The sequence below is a fragment of the Mycteria americana genome, chromosome 5 (genome assembly GCF_035582795.1).
Source record: "Mycteria americana isolate JAX WOST 10 ecotype Jacksonville Zoo and Gardens chromosome 5, USCA_MyAme_1.0, whole genome shotgun sequence".
In the NCBI taxonomy this organism is placed as follows: domain Eukaryota; kingdom Metazoa; phylum Chordata; class Aves; order Ciconiiformes; family Ciconiidae; genus Mycteria; species Mycteria americana.
This window is the reverse complement of record NC_134369.1, coordinates 61,234,028-61,249,779: the sequence shown is the minus strand read 5'-3', so window position 1 is coordinate 61,249,779 and position 15,752 is coordinate 61,234,028. Positions and strand designations below refer to the sequence as shown.

The following is a 15,752-nucleotide window of genomic DNA, read 5'->3' as shown; positions in this document are numbered from 1 at the left end:
ACCCAGAAATCTGGGTTTGCCAATTACTGTCACAGATAAGGTCTTTCAGCAGCTGTTCTAAGCACCTTTTTGACAGTGGCTAAGACAGAAATTAATGCCTTAAGAAAATTAATATAAAAGCATTCTTACTCCTTCTGTTACATAAAAGACAGTATGTCTTATTTCCTATCAAAATAAATCTCTGAATAAACACAGCTGTTGAATATCTTGAAACAGAAAACAAATGTCATCTTCATGTTTTCTGATCTATAGCCTTAGTATTTCAACCTCATTACATAGTAGCTGATATGCATTTACCACTAAGCCAGGTTCCATGGTGTGCTTGAAGATGAAGTTTAATGCATAGGAAGTATCTCTTCTAGTGGCTACTTCTAGCCTTTTTGACAGACATTTGCATGGTATAGAAAGCACAGCATAATTTCTGGCAGGTCTTTCAGTAGTAAAACTTAACATCAAATTCGTAACTTTATTAACACTTCCATTCCTGTGTGACCTGATCCTGATAGGACCAGGTAGGGTTCAGGTGGGATTGTAAGGTGATGCATAGGTTATAGGAGGTATAGGCAACCTGATATGCACGTGCAATATGATATGTGATATATGTGAGCTGGAGTATATGTGTGAATGTCACATATAGGGAGAATCACACTTCCTAAAACATAGAAAGTCAGAAGTTAGTCTCAGTTCTTTTCTCCTATGTATCTACTTGAACTTAGCCACTTACTGAATTTTCATGTGAATTGAAATAAACAAATAAGACTTTATTTGTACTTGGTAGAAAGTTCCAGCCTCTTCTTTCCAGTGAAAACTTTGCCATTAGGTCTGTATGAATAATTAATTTTTCACTTTAGTTGCTGAACTAAAAAATTAAAAAAATATTTCAGATTGACTCAAAGTGAGAAATTTTTGTTTATCCCACTGTAATGAAAAATCCAAATGTAATGCAAATAAAATATTGTTTCTGCTTAAACTAAACATCTTATGCACCAAAATACTTAATTTCATATAATTGGTTTTTTTAATCCTCTCTTTAACATTGAGTTATTAAATTTAGATACATTTAAAAAGAAAAGAATTCTTTTGAAAAACCAAACCATTTGTTGAAAAAATATTCAGACAAACCATTTAAATATTTTCAAGGCTTTTATGTCCCTTTCTGCTATCACCCCAGCTACGTTTTCCAGCAAATAATCTACTGAGTGTTTTTTTAGGTTGGTTTACAGGTGATTTCTTTAACTGTCCTGGTCATTTTCTGATGGCTGCTTATAGTGGTGTGATATGTTTTGCAAAGTTTTCACAGAATTGTGATGCATACATTTTATGCACCTGAAAAATAAATATGGATAAATACATGTGAAGGCCCTTCCTTACATATGCATGGTTGATGTAGGCTGTAAATGAACCTTTAGGCTTGGTTTTCAGGGTTTGGAAGGGGATCAGACCAACGCTGTGTTATCTTGTCCTCCGTCGCCCCTACATTTCAGGTCTCCATTTACATTAGTTGACTTTGGGAAGCATGAAGTGCTTGAGAGGGTTAGAGAAGGCAGAAGAAGAATTTGAAGCATGTATTGAGTAAGAGAGGTTGGCTGAGGAGGGAGATTTTGGAGCTTGTTGTGTTTATGGACAACTGCATTGAAGATTTCATTTGAATGGGCTGGGGTTCATAAACCTATGTAGCCTGGAATGCAGGGCCCATTCGAATGGGTCTGAATTTCAGTGCAAATGTTACACCCAGCTGTTAAGATAACACTTCAAGAGTTAGTGGTAAAATAGATTTTTATTTTTACTTGTAAAGGTCTAATTAAAATTGACAAGCACACTTAAAACTGCAGATGGGCTCAAGCTGAAAAGTAGAGTGTGTGAAGCCATTCCATGTTCAGACAGGTTAGGCTCCAAACCTTCTCCTACTGTTCTGGCTTTTGGTTGCTTTTAAATTCCTCTTTGGTTCTTTAGTATGTCTTGTGTAAATCTAAGATGGTGGGAACAGCTGGTCACAAGGGATTTCCAATTGTTGGGGTGGATATTTCATGAGAACTCACTCTTTTCTCAACTTGAGCCCTGACTCCTAAGCCAAACCCAGTGTCTATAGATGCCTAAAGGCTTTCTTCTTAGCCCATACCTATAGCTAGGACAAGTTCAATTCTACTAAATTTTTCAGTATCTAACCAAAATATATCTCTTTTCAAACACTCTGCTTGAATAATTTCACAGTGAGCCTGGTCTACTCTTATCCCCAATGTGATGACTACTAGTAAAGAGGCCTCAATAGTTGCTCCTTCTATTTTTGGATAGGGTAGAAAGATTATTATTGTTATACACATATAATGCCATTCAAAATGCAACTCTTCATGCTATAGGACTGGCAATCTTCTGAGTGCTGCCTTTCCTATTGGAGCAGTAACTAAAATCTGGTCCAGTAGCCAGAAAGACTGTAAGTTATGGAGTGACACACACAAAAGCTTGTTTTGATCTCGGTATTCCTCATTTGACAAGTGTTTACCTAGACAGTGTGTAGTCAAAATACACATTGCCATTTTCTGCAACCCCAAGTATTTGATGTGTCAAAATTCCCGTGAAAATAAATAAACAAAATCTGAAATTTCCAGATGGACAGCTGTACTGCAAGCAATCTACCCATGATTCCAGTTTGAAAATGCTTTAAATCACTTGTTACAATACAAGCACATGTCTCAAAATATTAGGACTTGTATCACAGCACACTTGCTGTGATCATGAAAGCAAGCTTAGTGTCTAGTCAGATAGGTTATGTATTTTGATTTTGGTGGATCTGATTTTATATAGTCCTCCATGTTGTCTTAGGTACCCTGCCAGACGAAAACAGTACAAAATGTTTCCTGATGAGCCCAACACAGGCAGATAGACCAAAACTGTCCTTGGCAGTGGGGATCTGATGTATTCATCTTCTGGTGAAACGGGGAAGAATGCTGTTGAGTACATTTCCTGTGACTTATCTTCTAAACTTCTTATACTTTTCCATGAGTACATTGAGAAGCAGCCTGAATGCCCAAAGCTTAATTTTTCAGGGAAATATTTATGTGCCCTCTAGTTGTTGTCTTTGTGATTTTATGTACCTCAAAGTGCAGACTGAAGTTAAGTATGATAGTTGTAGCTCTGTATGTGGTTTATGGATATGTAAAGTCTCAGGTGTGGACCTTGAAAGTGTAGATACCTGGAAGTGGAAAGTATAATCAATTTATGCATCTTTTTTCCTTCCTCCTTCATTCCTATCCACTTGTGTACCTCATGTGTGCCTACTTAGTATAAATGCAGTAATACACATGTAATGTGCAAGTTCCATATTAACTCTTTCCGAATGAGTTACACAAGCTTTGTAACTCCCCTCATTACCTAGAATGGTCAAGCTGTTTTTTGTGTAGCCTGGAGAGGAAGTTTATATCAAAATGACAATTCTGAGTTTAACTGAGGTCAGAAGGGCATAGAGGCAAGCATTGAGATTCTGACACTAGTTGTGACATTTCATTAGCTTATATAATTTTGTATATTACTGATGAAAATATTACACAAATAGCTACTTGAATTTTAGAGAATCTCTTTCCTATTTCTCTATGAACTTGAGCCTGAGTTTTCTTATGGTTATGTCAGTTTTACATAGTTTTCTTTGCTGATTTTAGTCCTCATATATGGAATATAAAGGAAGATTCGTATTCCATGTGGAAGGGAAGAGAACTATATCGCACTGGAGCCTCAATCCACATCTCATCTCTTGTCCTGGTACTGCAACAGCTACTATCCCTACAGTCAGGGAAAGCTGAAATATCCCCAAGCCCATCTGCCAAAATGAATAGCTGAAATTGAGAAGAATTTCCTTTCTGACCCCATACTCACAAACAGTTAACTTATTTCTTGAAAAATGTGATTTTGATGCTGAGTTCATTGTTCTATCTTGCATAGCTACAGAAATTATTAGTGGTCATAAAATGATTCATTCAATTTAAAAGTCCACTGACTCAGTGACAACTAGCAGCAGTACATTCCACAGGTCCACCATAGATAACACAAAGAAGTCTTTAGTGTTTTTAAACTTTGTAACATTTTGTGACAATAAGATCTAAAAGAAAACTTTACCCCCACACAGAGTTACATACAATATTTGACTTGGCTTTGAGACAGAGGAGAAAGAAACACATATTATGTAGTTTTCTATTACCTTTTAAACATAGCCTAAACTATGTAAGTTAAAGCAAACAGCTATTTTCATCTCTGCTTTCTAAATGTGACCCTTTTGTTTTATTTAATGTTCATGTTTTAAGCAGAGGATGGGAGGAAGAAAGAAAGGACTGAAAAAATGTAATTTGCATCATGAAAAGCCTGTGCTAATCGATACTATTTGGTGCTACATAGATTTGGTTCATATTCCCACATTTTATGTAGTGCAGGTCTTGTGAATCTTCTTAAATACAGTGCAAAAAATAAAAAACCCCAACATATTAAACATATGTCTTACACTGATATAAATCAGTACAGCTTTGTACAGTGTGTAGAGAACTAAGCATTAATTATATGCTAAATTTCAATTATATTAATTGTCCTGTGTGAGTTGTTTGGTATCTGTTGATGAAAAGCTACATCTCAGATTTGTTTAATAATTATATGTGGACACTGAAGAAGGGAAGGGTTTTACTGGATCATTATCTTCAGTCTTCTGCACTGAGGATGAACTGCATCATATAATCCCATTCCTAACCTCATTATCCTTTATTATTAGCCAATGAATTAACTTTTGCTCCTGCACTTCCTTCAGGAAGCTGTTTCAAGACTTTACACAGCCGATTGTAAGGAAACTTGTTCTTTTTGCTTTCCTAAATTAATTCAGGTCACTTTATTCCCCTCCCAACATGATCCTCTATTTAGTCCTCCAGTTCTGACCTCATGCTAGCACAATTCATAGTGAGCAACCACATTTTGTCTGTGCTCCCATTTTTGTCTCTCCTCCCAGAGTAGAACCCTCAGTTCCCTACCAGGATGACTAGTCCTTCTTTCTACCTGTTCTGGTCTGAGTTCATCTTTGCACCTTGCAGACGACATAACACAGAGCACTGTCTGCACTTTATTGTTACCTTGTATAATGATATTAATACGTCCCTATTTCTATTGGAAATATTTTGCTTTTGCTGCGGGCTAGTATCACATTGCTCTTTATCATTGTACTGGTGACTCATAGTAATCTTGTGATTAAGTTCTATGCCTAGGTCTTTTGCTTGATCTGTCATTTCCAGCTGACCAGAACCTTTTTTATAATGGTACTTATTAGTCACAGTACACTTGGTAAAGAAATATGTTGGCTATCACATTCAGGAATAAATGGGACCTACCGTATTTGGTAGCATATTTTTTCCAGTCCATGTCTGGGAAATTTATGTGTCCACACAATGTTACAATTTCTGATAGCCATTTTCTCTCCAACAAAATATTAATGAGGTCCTCATCCAGGTTCAGATTTGACCCATGTGAGGCAATGGCAAACTTCTGACCTTAGTTCATTTTACAGCCCTTCATTCAAACTGATTCAAAAAGCTTCAGTTTTATCCATGTTATTGCAAATTTTTACTTGCAGAAGTGGTCTTTATTAAACTACGGCAGTATTCTACTCCTGATTTTATTTCTAGCTTTTAGAAGAGTATAATGTATTTCAATATCCACGTTCCAATCATTACTGATACTCCACCGTGTCTTGTTATGGCTCTACGATCTGATTTCATGTCCTGCTTTATTGGTTCCACTTCCTCTGGTTTGTAACCTTGCCACCTTTCATTGGTTTCCAAACAGCTAAGTTGCCTTTCTTACCTCACACACTTCAACTCAATCGTGTATAATCCTTTCACTAACTGAACTGTCTCCATGACTACTCCTATATTCTCTGCTTATACTTTTCTCTTTGCTGCTTCTGCTGATTTTTTTTTCTTTTTACTGAACCATTTAAACTGCTTTTCTTTTGCTTGTTTAATAAAATCAGGTTTGGAGAGTTGAACATGACTGTTTTCCAGTCTTCTTCCTTAGGCCGCTTAGTTTAAAGCTCTTCTGAATGGTTATGCCAGTTTGACTCTTGTAAAATCAGTCCCTCTAAGGTACTCAGGTAGAGGCCATTTTAAGTGGCTATTTTCTCCCAATGCTTCCTTGTATATTTATTTTATTGTATTATTTTATTTAGAGTATTTGTCAGGCCTGAATCATAACAATGTGGCAAGAGGTTAAATTATTTGTAGAAATACCATCATTTACCATAAAAGGATGTAAACAACTGATTCCCTCCAGTTCAAGAAACAGCCCCTGTAGAAAGTGTCCAAAGTCAAAAGTCTTGATTTGGCAGCAGAGTTATTCAATGTAAATCTCATGCAAGCCACAAAGCCATTTTGGCTGCCACTTCTCAGAAAGCTGCTTGCGGATGTAGAGTATATGCTGATAAATCTTCTCCTTCCCATCATCCTGATCCAAAGAAATGTCCCTGTGGAAATACTTGTAGAGAGACATACAATCTTCAGCTGGCAATCCTTTTTCTTTGGATGCCTGGCTTTTTGCCAGGAAAGGCCATTTTTGATTAATCTGAGGGCAATATGTATTTGTTGTATTTCTGATTTCTTCAGACACCTCTGACTGCTCATTCCAGCTGACTGAACAGCTGGCTTATTCTGAACAGAGCTAGGTAATGCTTCTCTGTGGAGCAGGTATCATTGAACAGCATCAGTGCATTCTGTTAAGTCTGCCAGATGTCTTCTGACTTAGTCAACAATTTTCGATTTCAATTAAGGGGCTGGGGAAGGTATAGAGGATCCACCAAAGTAGGAATAAACTTGAAATAAAAGATTAAAGTCATGTTTAGTTTCACCCCCTAAATCCAGGCAAGTCTCCAGAGACTTCTACCATCCCAACTATCTAGAATAGTTGGATGGCAGCCCTCCAGTTAAGTAGCTGCAAGAAGGGTTACTGGCTTCAATAGATGTTACTTCTCTCCCACTGTTAACAGTGGGTCATCAACTTTTAGAATAACTCTGCAGTAGAAGATTCTGGCACTTTATGATCACTTTTGACAGTCTGTCTTTAATGATTGGTTTGTTCATACAAAACCTGGTGCTCACATTTGCAAGTGCAACTATTACCACTGAACACAGAGATTCGATTTCCTTGTGTGCAAATTGTCAGTGCAGATCCAAGCTGAGAGTTCATATCATGGATGACATTTGTACAGATTTTCACTTCTTGTGTATTTGGAAGTTTTGAACTCCAGAATGCTGGAGAACATAAAATTCCTCTTGTACTTCTTTCTGTGAAAAAAGTGGGGACAGGACATTTTCCACTGGTTTGTTTTTTGTTTTTCTTCCCATCCACTTGCCCTGAGACATTTGCATGTGGCATTTTGGCAAATACAGGTGTATAATTTATGCTGATTCTTTTGTCTGCTTGAAAAGGGTTTCTGCCTTCAGAAAATTTGTCCCTATCTATTAATGGGTACTGTCGACAACTCTGAATATTTTTTGTTGTTGTTCCAGTAGCCCACTTGGTTGGCCAAAGTGACACTGTGTTGACACTACATTGGCCAAAAGAACTCCTGCAGTTTCAATTGGCAGGGTTATTTTCCAATTCCTTCCCTTGATTATTGGGACATGTAGCTAACTTTATACAGCTTCCTTGTTTCAGCCAAAAGATGGGAATATTTTTTGAGAGAGTGAAGTGTGTCCTCTTTATGTACTGTTTATTATACATTTCAGGAGTTCTCGAGGCAGGATGTCCTATATCACTTCATAGTTTTAATAAGGAAGCTGTCAGATTTTATTTAACTGAACATTATTAAGTGAAAAGATACAAATACTTCAGTCCAAACGTCTTTATACATATTTTCCAACAACTTGCTTCACCACATCAGTTGTTCAGAATCTGCAAATGCAACACACTTTACTTAGACACAATGTGATGTAAAGAAAACTTGTTAGTCTTCAGCACAAGTCAATAAAAGAAAACAACTCAAAAACCTGGAATATAATTTGTGTGTTTTTCACTTGTGTGTTTTTCTGTGCCTATCTTAACATCTGTTACGTGTTCTTCCTCTCTTACCTCCCCTTATTTTTTTCTGTGGTGCTTTTCCTGATGTACTCTGGGAGCTTGAAAACAAATAGGAAGAAGGGAGGGGAGGTAAAGAGGGAAAAAAGAGTTCCTGTCTTGTATTGTTTTCCACGAAAAGTGGAGGCTGGCCCCTTTCTGATACAATATTTTCATTTATTTTTTAATCTGTTTTCCTAGTAATTTTTCTTAATAGCTGGTTCCCTCCAGCTGAAACGCTGAAGGCAACAACTTCCCTGCCCAGAGAAATCACTTGGCACTGAGAAATGACCAATTGCATGTTAAAACAAGGACAGGTAAACCCTACTGGGGCAGATGCATTGCTGTAACAATTAATTTTGGCTGATTATACTTTTGGTTTTTTCCTTGTATATTTATCTTTGTAATGATACCCTACATCTATATTTCATGAAAGGCTCCAACCCCCATCCTTGCCTTGTTTGTCTTACCTTCTAAAAGCTCTGCTTTCTTCACATTCTGGTCTCTTAATCTTGTAAAAATTGTCTCAGCATGACATAAATCTCACACATATAAACTGTTCCTGTTAATGTTCAAAAAGTGAAATGCAGCTAAACAAGTCAAAGGTGATTATCTAACTACCTGCAGAATAATAAATAAACAAACTACAGTACTTTGGTATAAGAAGTTTATTTTACCTACAAGAAGGTGAATGTGAATGTTAGCTAAATTCTAGGATTGGAGAAGACCACGCATTCTCATTCATAAAAAAACCATACCTCATTCATTCAATATCAAGCAGCTGGCATTATTGACAGTAGATTCCTTTTAAGGTCAAAATGATGTATCTTTCTGCTCTCCTACTTTTTAACGATGTCTGGGATTTCAAAAGAACCTATGGGATTTAGCAAGAATTTCCCTTTAAAGGGAAGTTGGATTTGGAAGTCTAATTCTTCTAGGTTCTTTCAAAAATACAAGCTGTTATTAATAAACTATCATCCGATGCCTGTAACATTACATCAGACTTCAGCTTTTTTAAGTCCAGGAGACCATATGGGTAGTGTATTCTCAACCACTTCTAGTAACTTCTAGCTATCTCACCAAATATTTAAGTAAATTTGTTTAGGAGTGAGTGCTCACTGGTACTTTGCCGTTCATTCTAGGAATTTAGGCAAAGAGGGAGCACTCATTATTTATTGAACTACTTAATTGAACTACTAAGCACTGTAGTAATAATCTGATTTAACTGTAAAGATATTCTTATAAAGAGAGATTTAATTGATTTCAGTATATCTAGTTCTTCATATCTAGAGGGTTAGGAAGAAAAAACTACATTGTAAGTAAATAGGAGTCATATCACCTCACTAGAAAATGTTTTCCGTAAGTAATTAGGAAATCATGATAGTTTTGGAGATATTAAAAAATGTCTTCATAATTAAAGCTGTGCTAATATGAAACCCGTATGAAACCTTGTTTTAAGCCCCTCATATCACTTTTCTATGTGAAACTGATTTCAGCAGGATGTGGCTAGATTTATCATGGAGACAAAGAAGAAAGTGTTTCCAGAAAATCTGTTAAATAATTTTGCAGTTAAAAGATGCTCAACAGTGTTTCAGGACTAATACTTCAAGTGTATGTTTTACGCTTTAGAAGAGTGATTCTTGAAATAATAACTTTACAATTAAAGAGAAAAAAAATCCTGACATTATTAGATTTCTTAGGTTAGATCTCGTGGACAACAGTTGTGAATTCAGTGTCTTCTTCTGTATGATATTACTGTGATCGAGGTAATTATTTTGTTGAGACAGGTCCTGCAAATGTTTCCTCGCTGTGATTGCTACCAAATCCTAAATGCCTGCTGCCTCCTAGAATAAACATATGGTAGGAAAGCTGCTGGTGGAAATTTTGTTTTATATTCAGTGTAACAGGGTAACAATGGTAACAGTTGCCACTGTTCAAAGGGAAATGACTGATTCAAAACAAAACCTTAACCTGGCAACCTGTCAGAGCGAGACAAGCAGTGATGCCAGTCAAAACAGCAAAGGCTGTACTGTTCCTCCTCCCTCAGTCTTTCTCCTACTATGAAAGGCTGTATTATGTTTACAGTGTTTATTTTATCTCTGAACCTTTTGCTGATGCAGTGCTTCACTGCTTTTTTATAGTAATTTCCTGCTCTTAGGTGGAATGCTTTAAGAAATTGTCAGTCTGTTTTGCCTGTTGCTGTTGTGCCTGTGTTGTGCTTTGATGCCCAAAGTTTTACTGTCTGTTACTCAAAGCTTCTGCTTTGGCTGGAACTGGAGAAGCTGCTCCAAGAGAGGGGTGGGATGTAACTGCACCACGTCAAGAACAGGTTAGAGAAAGAGCTGTGACAGCCCAACAGCTGCAGGCTAAACTGTGGCAAGGTATCCGACAACACCTGGCAGCATCTGGTGAGGCATCTGACAAAAACCCTCTCATCCTCTCTAATGTACTAGGTCAAATGGGGACAGACAGAAGTTTTGTGTTGGGGCAGGGTAGGACTGCATGCCAGCAGCTGAGTTTTTGAGTAAGGCTTTTATAGTCCAGCAGTCTGGGCACTCAGATCCTGCTATGTGTCAGAAGGAGAACTAGCCAGGTGCCACCCTGGGGCACCTCAGGTTTGGGGCTGGGGAGCAGCTGACCAATACCATACTCTGCAGTCTAAGAGTGGAGCAGCAACATGAAAACCTTATCAAATATCAAATACCAGATCAAATCTTATCAATAGCTCTTGTGTAGAAGGTGAGTCACCTCATGATGATTCCACTTGCTGTGCATAGACTGGATAATGCCTTTACATCCGAGGAGACCCTGAACTGGAGCAGTCAGCTGCTGTCACCCAAAGACCATCCTGCACTGCAGTGTGCTCGTTATATATAACACACATCAGCAGTGACTATAGCCCAGAGCAGGAGATTAAAAGGAGATGAGTACTGGTCAGATTGTCAACCATTATCTCTTTAAAAAAAAAGGTTTTCCACATTTGTAAGAGCACTAAGCAAACTGATTACCCAAAGGGAATCATAGATAATATCTGTGTTTATTGAAGCCAACAGTTCCCAAATAACCTTCTCAAGCCAGGAAGAAACTTAGCTAAAATGCACGTAAATCCAAAGGCCTGACCTTCCCCACCACCTCCCATACCTTGGTGAGTGACTTTGGCTGAGAATGAAGCAGAGAAACATTGGCACTTCCTCTGTCAAAATATTATTCTGCCCCCATGGATGTAGGCGGTCTTTTCAAAATATATTTAATTTTTATCTGCAAAACAATGAGAAAATTTCCTTACAAGAGGAAACTTTGAAATCAGCTACTAAGAAAACCAGCTAATTTTAACCAGACTATTTACAAATCTAAACAGATCTGCTTGGCCAGAATGCCAAGATGGGGGCAAAAAAATATTTCTCATGCAGCTGCAGGGTTACAGATTTAATATCCTTATGCCTCATTTGGTGAGTTTTGGCATGTCTTTTGCTGCTACTGTTACCTTCCTGTCCAATGCATTTGATTGCTATGGACTGACCACAAACCTGGATGGTCTGTGTAATGGAAGGACGGGAGGAAGATTGCTAAATGTAACCATAGTTGTAGCAGAGGGTAAAAGATAGTTACAAACCTAGTAGGGTACCTCCCTGATGTAGGAGCACAGCCTCTCATGAAACTTACTCTGTTAAGATGGAAGGGAACCAGCCACTGGTGCCAGACTATCATCCAAAGTTGTCCACAGCTGTCTCTTGTTAAAAGCATTTCCCACCTTTCATTTCATAGATAAAGGACAAGGCCTGATGCCACCTGATGATAACAGACCAACAAAAACTTTAAGCCATTGCAGCTGTACCGATTTTAACCAGCAAAGGAGTTGGCTATGAGTATTTGACGTGACAGACTAAGACTGTGAGTGAACGAGGCTATTCGCTGGAGAGCCAGCATCTCCCTCCTCCTATTCCCACTGCATTCATTTTACTTATTTCATTTTCAGCTGAAAATTTTTGCTTCGTAACACAGTAATGCTGTGGTTACTTCCCCTACCAGCCTTCTTGCACTCACCTTAAAGGGGCCTGTCTCCCTCTGTAAGCTTTATTCTAACAGCTAGAAAGGCGTTTCCTAACATCTAATCTAAGTCTTCTGTCACACATGAAGCTGATTACTTCTTGCCATCCTTTGATGAAAACAGGATAAGTAATGACTTTAAAATTTTTAAAGTCAACATTGGCTGATGTTTATCGTTCTGTCTTCAGTCTTCTGTTTTTTCCTGATAGGTCACATTTTACAAATTTCCTCTTGTTCTTTGTTCTCCTCAGGACTCTTTCCAGTTTACCACATCTTTCTTAAAATTGAGAGACAAAAATAGATGTAGCAGAGGCTTTACCAGTCATTAGTAGAGTGGGATAATTTCCTTCCATGTTTTATGTAGAGCTTTCTTTTTAATAAACACAGAATTATATTATTCTGTTTTGAAACCTTCGTCTGCAGTTGACTCATATTCAGTCTGTGATCCAACTTACCCAGTCCTTTCTTTTCCACCCTTTCCTTTTTGATACTGTATATTTGAGTTTCTCTTCTAATGCAGAACTTTGCACTTTATAAAATTTTATCTAAATTATTTCATTCCTTCCCCCCTCCCTGCGCTAATTTATCACACTTACTTTGAATCTTCTCTTTCAAATTGCTTGCAGTCTCTTCTACTTCTGTGCTTTGCCCAGATTTTAGGACTATTTCCTGTTCTGCCGAGTTATTAATGATTTAAACTGTGCTGAGACCTTCTCAAGCACAGTTTCTCAAGCACACCTTCTCAAGACCTTATTTTTTTTCCTTGAGTATAATTACTCCAAAATATTTAAAAATTGTTCTTCTCATTTTACTGATCCGGTTTCCAAGCATCTTCAGCTTCCTGGATCAAATTCTTCAGTTGGTGGTTAATCCAGTTCAACTGTAAGACAATTCTTTATCTGGTGAATAAGACTCCTGGTTAGTTTTTGTTCTTTACACACTGACAAGCCAAGGGAACACTTTGTACAAAATGAAGTGTGTTGCTTCTAATAGTACATGCCTGTCTGTCACAATATCTTTCCTGTGCTTATTCAATTAGGACTATATAATTTTGGCTGGTGTACAATATTTTTTTTAATTGCAATTCCTTCATCTGATGTTTTTCATTGCTTACTTTCTGTTCCTTTAAGCCTAGCACTTGAACTACTTATTTTTAAAATGGCACTGCAGATTGAAATGATTAGACTTGCTTATTTATCAGAATAGCCTCTGGATTTTCCTTGATATTAATTAAGGAAAAGAATATTTCAGCATTCATTTATTAATGTATTTATTTGCCTATCTATTTATTTTATTTAGTCACCTTAGATAAGATGGAGCTGATACTGTATTTCTACCCTAGCAACAGCAAAGTTTCAGATTTTAGTAAAGTTCTACAGGAAAAGTGTGATATTAAAATATGTTTAATATAGAGGGATCTATCTATTGCTAATTTTTGTAAATCTTACTTTCCCTGGTTCCATTTAAGCTTCTGGATAAACAGCCGTTGACTTCAATGGTGCTAGAGTATTTTCCAGTTTTGTAGATACATCTGGTAATTTTTGCGGTACTTTTGTAGAGTAAGGCATTACAGTTAAGGGTTTGAATAACAGGATAAGGCTGTTAATATAAATACAATCATGCACAGATGCTGTAATACATAGTATTTTTTTCAGCTCCTAATTTTAATGAAGCTTTTCTGATGCGTTGAAAAATACTTCCAAGTGGTTGCATTAATAACTCAGCGCAAATGCACTTGGACATTAGACAGTGCTCTCTGTTGAGTAATTTTGTTCTATATCATGTCTTCCTCAAATAAGATTTAATGAGAAGAACCTTCATACTATAGTGAAAATAAAGCCACTGTCTAGTATGTGTTCTACTTCTTGTTAAACACTGGCTTTCAAGAAATATTACATTATATTAATGATATGATATTATATGAAATGAAAGTTGCTCAGTCAGTTGAAAGCAACCTGTGTAGCAGACATTAAAAATCATGAATCAATTTAGTCTCAATATAAATATGAAGGTGTTTCTCCTAACAATATAGTATTATTTAATTTTACTTGCATTCTGTTTTCTAATTCTTTAAAACACATTCTCTTCATGTTGTGAAGCTTGTTTCACAGTTGTGAAAGCTAGAGATTTAATTATTTTATTTTAAATGAAATTTCCTATTCTTTAGTAGCCACAGGACTCTTAAGAGCTGAAGATTGAAGGAAAACATGAAATGTTTGTGAATCATTCCATGGCCATAATAGTTTCTTCCATCATTATCTCAGTGTTAAGTCTCCTGGTAGGAAGTACTTGCATTTTCTGAAACTAATACCTGTTTGGTCTTTGTGTTTTACTTTTGTGCCTGCAACTCAGTCTTTATTTGATTTTGAACAGTCTTTACATCCCTTGAATATAATAAAGTCTAGGCAAAATTAAATGAACCACATTTGTGAGTTATATCAGGCACCAAATAAGTAAGGGCTCATTCCTGTTTAAAATACCATAAATCTTTAATGATGTCTTATGGTTTGAAAAATAATGCTTGTTTCCATATTCACTATTTATTGAGTTAGTTGAAATTGCTGTTTTCCAGCAAAATAGTGTTATATCAGCTCTGTTGCAGGTCATCTGTACTGATGAATCTGATTCACTAGATGTACTTCAATAGGACACAGGAATTAAAAAAGTTAATATTACAAGATTCTTTGTGTCATAGTTTTTAAAGTAACTCAGTCTCAGACTGCAATCTAAATGAGAGACTCCAGCTTTCTTGCAGCATTTCATATCAGTTTTAAAAAATGTTGTGCCTACAATATTTGTACTCTGTAATAAAGATTTCCTTCTTCAAAAATTTATAATACCCTTTTTTGTCCAGAACAGCCTATTATTTCGATGGTGTCATATCACTTGTTTTTTTAAGCTGCCTTAATTGTTTTTATTTTAAGATTTATTGTTAGGTTAAGTGGTTTCTTCAGACTACATTTATTTTCTTTGATATGTGACATTATCCTAATGATAGCCTCTATGTTGAGGTCCTATATTTGACTAAGTGATTTTGCTGAAACTGGAAGCTAAGATCAGACAAGGTTTCTTCTCAAGCCATAATTCTAGTAATTGAGTCTGTGTGATATGTATTGGCAGAACAGAATGAGTAATTTTGCAATGAATAATTTATTTGATAAATGTAGATTCTCACTTCAGTATAAGAACAAAGCAGTTACTTTGAATTATTCATTACTCAGATTTAACAAATTTTTATAATCAGAAAATTACTCTAAAATTGATTGATATTGATAATTTCCCTGGGAATATTGACTCAGATAAATTTGAAATTGGAGTTTAACTCTAATTGGTTAATTTCTGGTACACAGTAATCACAGTTTCTGCTACCAAATTGGATAAACTTTTGAGTGCCTGGCACTGTTTTTCATCACGTAGTTTTAAAATATGGTTCCTATGAATACTTGTGCATCAGTTCAGAAGCTCACTTATATATAGTTTTTGTACCATATGATTGCTTGAGTGTTCATGGAAAGCACATATAAACAATATTTGAGCATATTCAAGGTGAATTTGTTTAAAAATATGTGTGAAGAGAAAGAGACTATCAAGTTTACATTATTTGGCTGAGCTTATAAATTATGTAATTTGTA

The 15,752-nt window shown here is 36.4% G+C and overlaps 1 long non-coding RNA gene across 27 annotated transcripts in view; it reads left to right on the top strand.

Annotated features, from left to right (window-relative positions):
* Nucleotides 1–15,752, top strand: part of LOC142410663 (uncharacterized) — a 292,399-nt gene that overhangs the window by 119,793 nt on the left and 156,854 nt on the right. Inside the window, exons 1-2 of one of the 27 annotated variants that reach the window (XR_012775987.1) lie at nucleotides 10,467–10,481; nucleotides 11,839–11,964. The exons of the other annotated variants lie outside the window; for them this stretch is intronic. This is a non-coding gene — a long non-coding RNA (uncharacterized LOC142410663). Of the gene's footprint in view, nucleotides 1–10,466; nucleotides 10,482–11,838; nucleotides 11,965–15,752 lie in introns of those variants that run through there. 27 annotated transcript variants of the gene reach the window in all.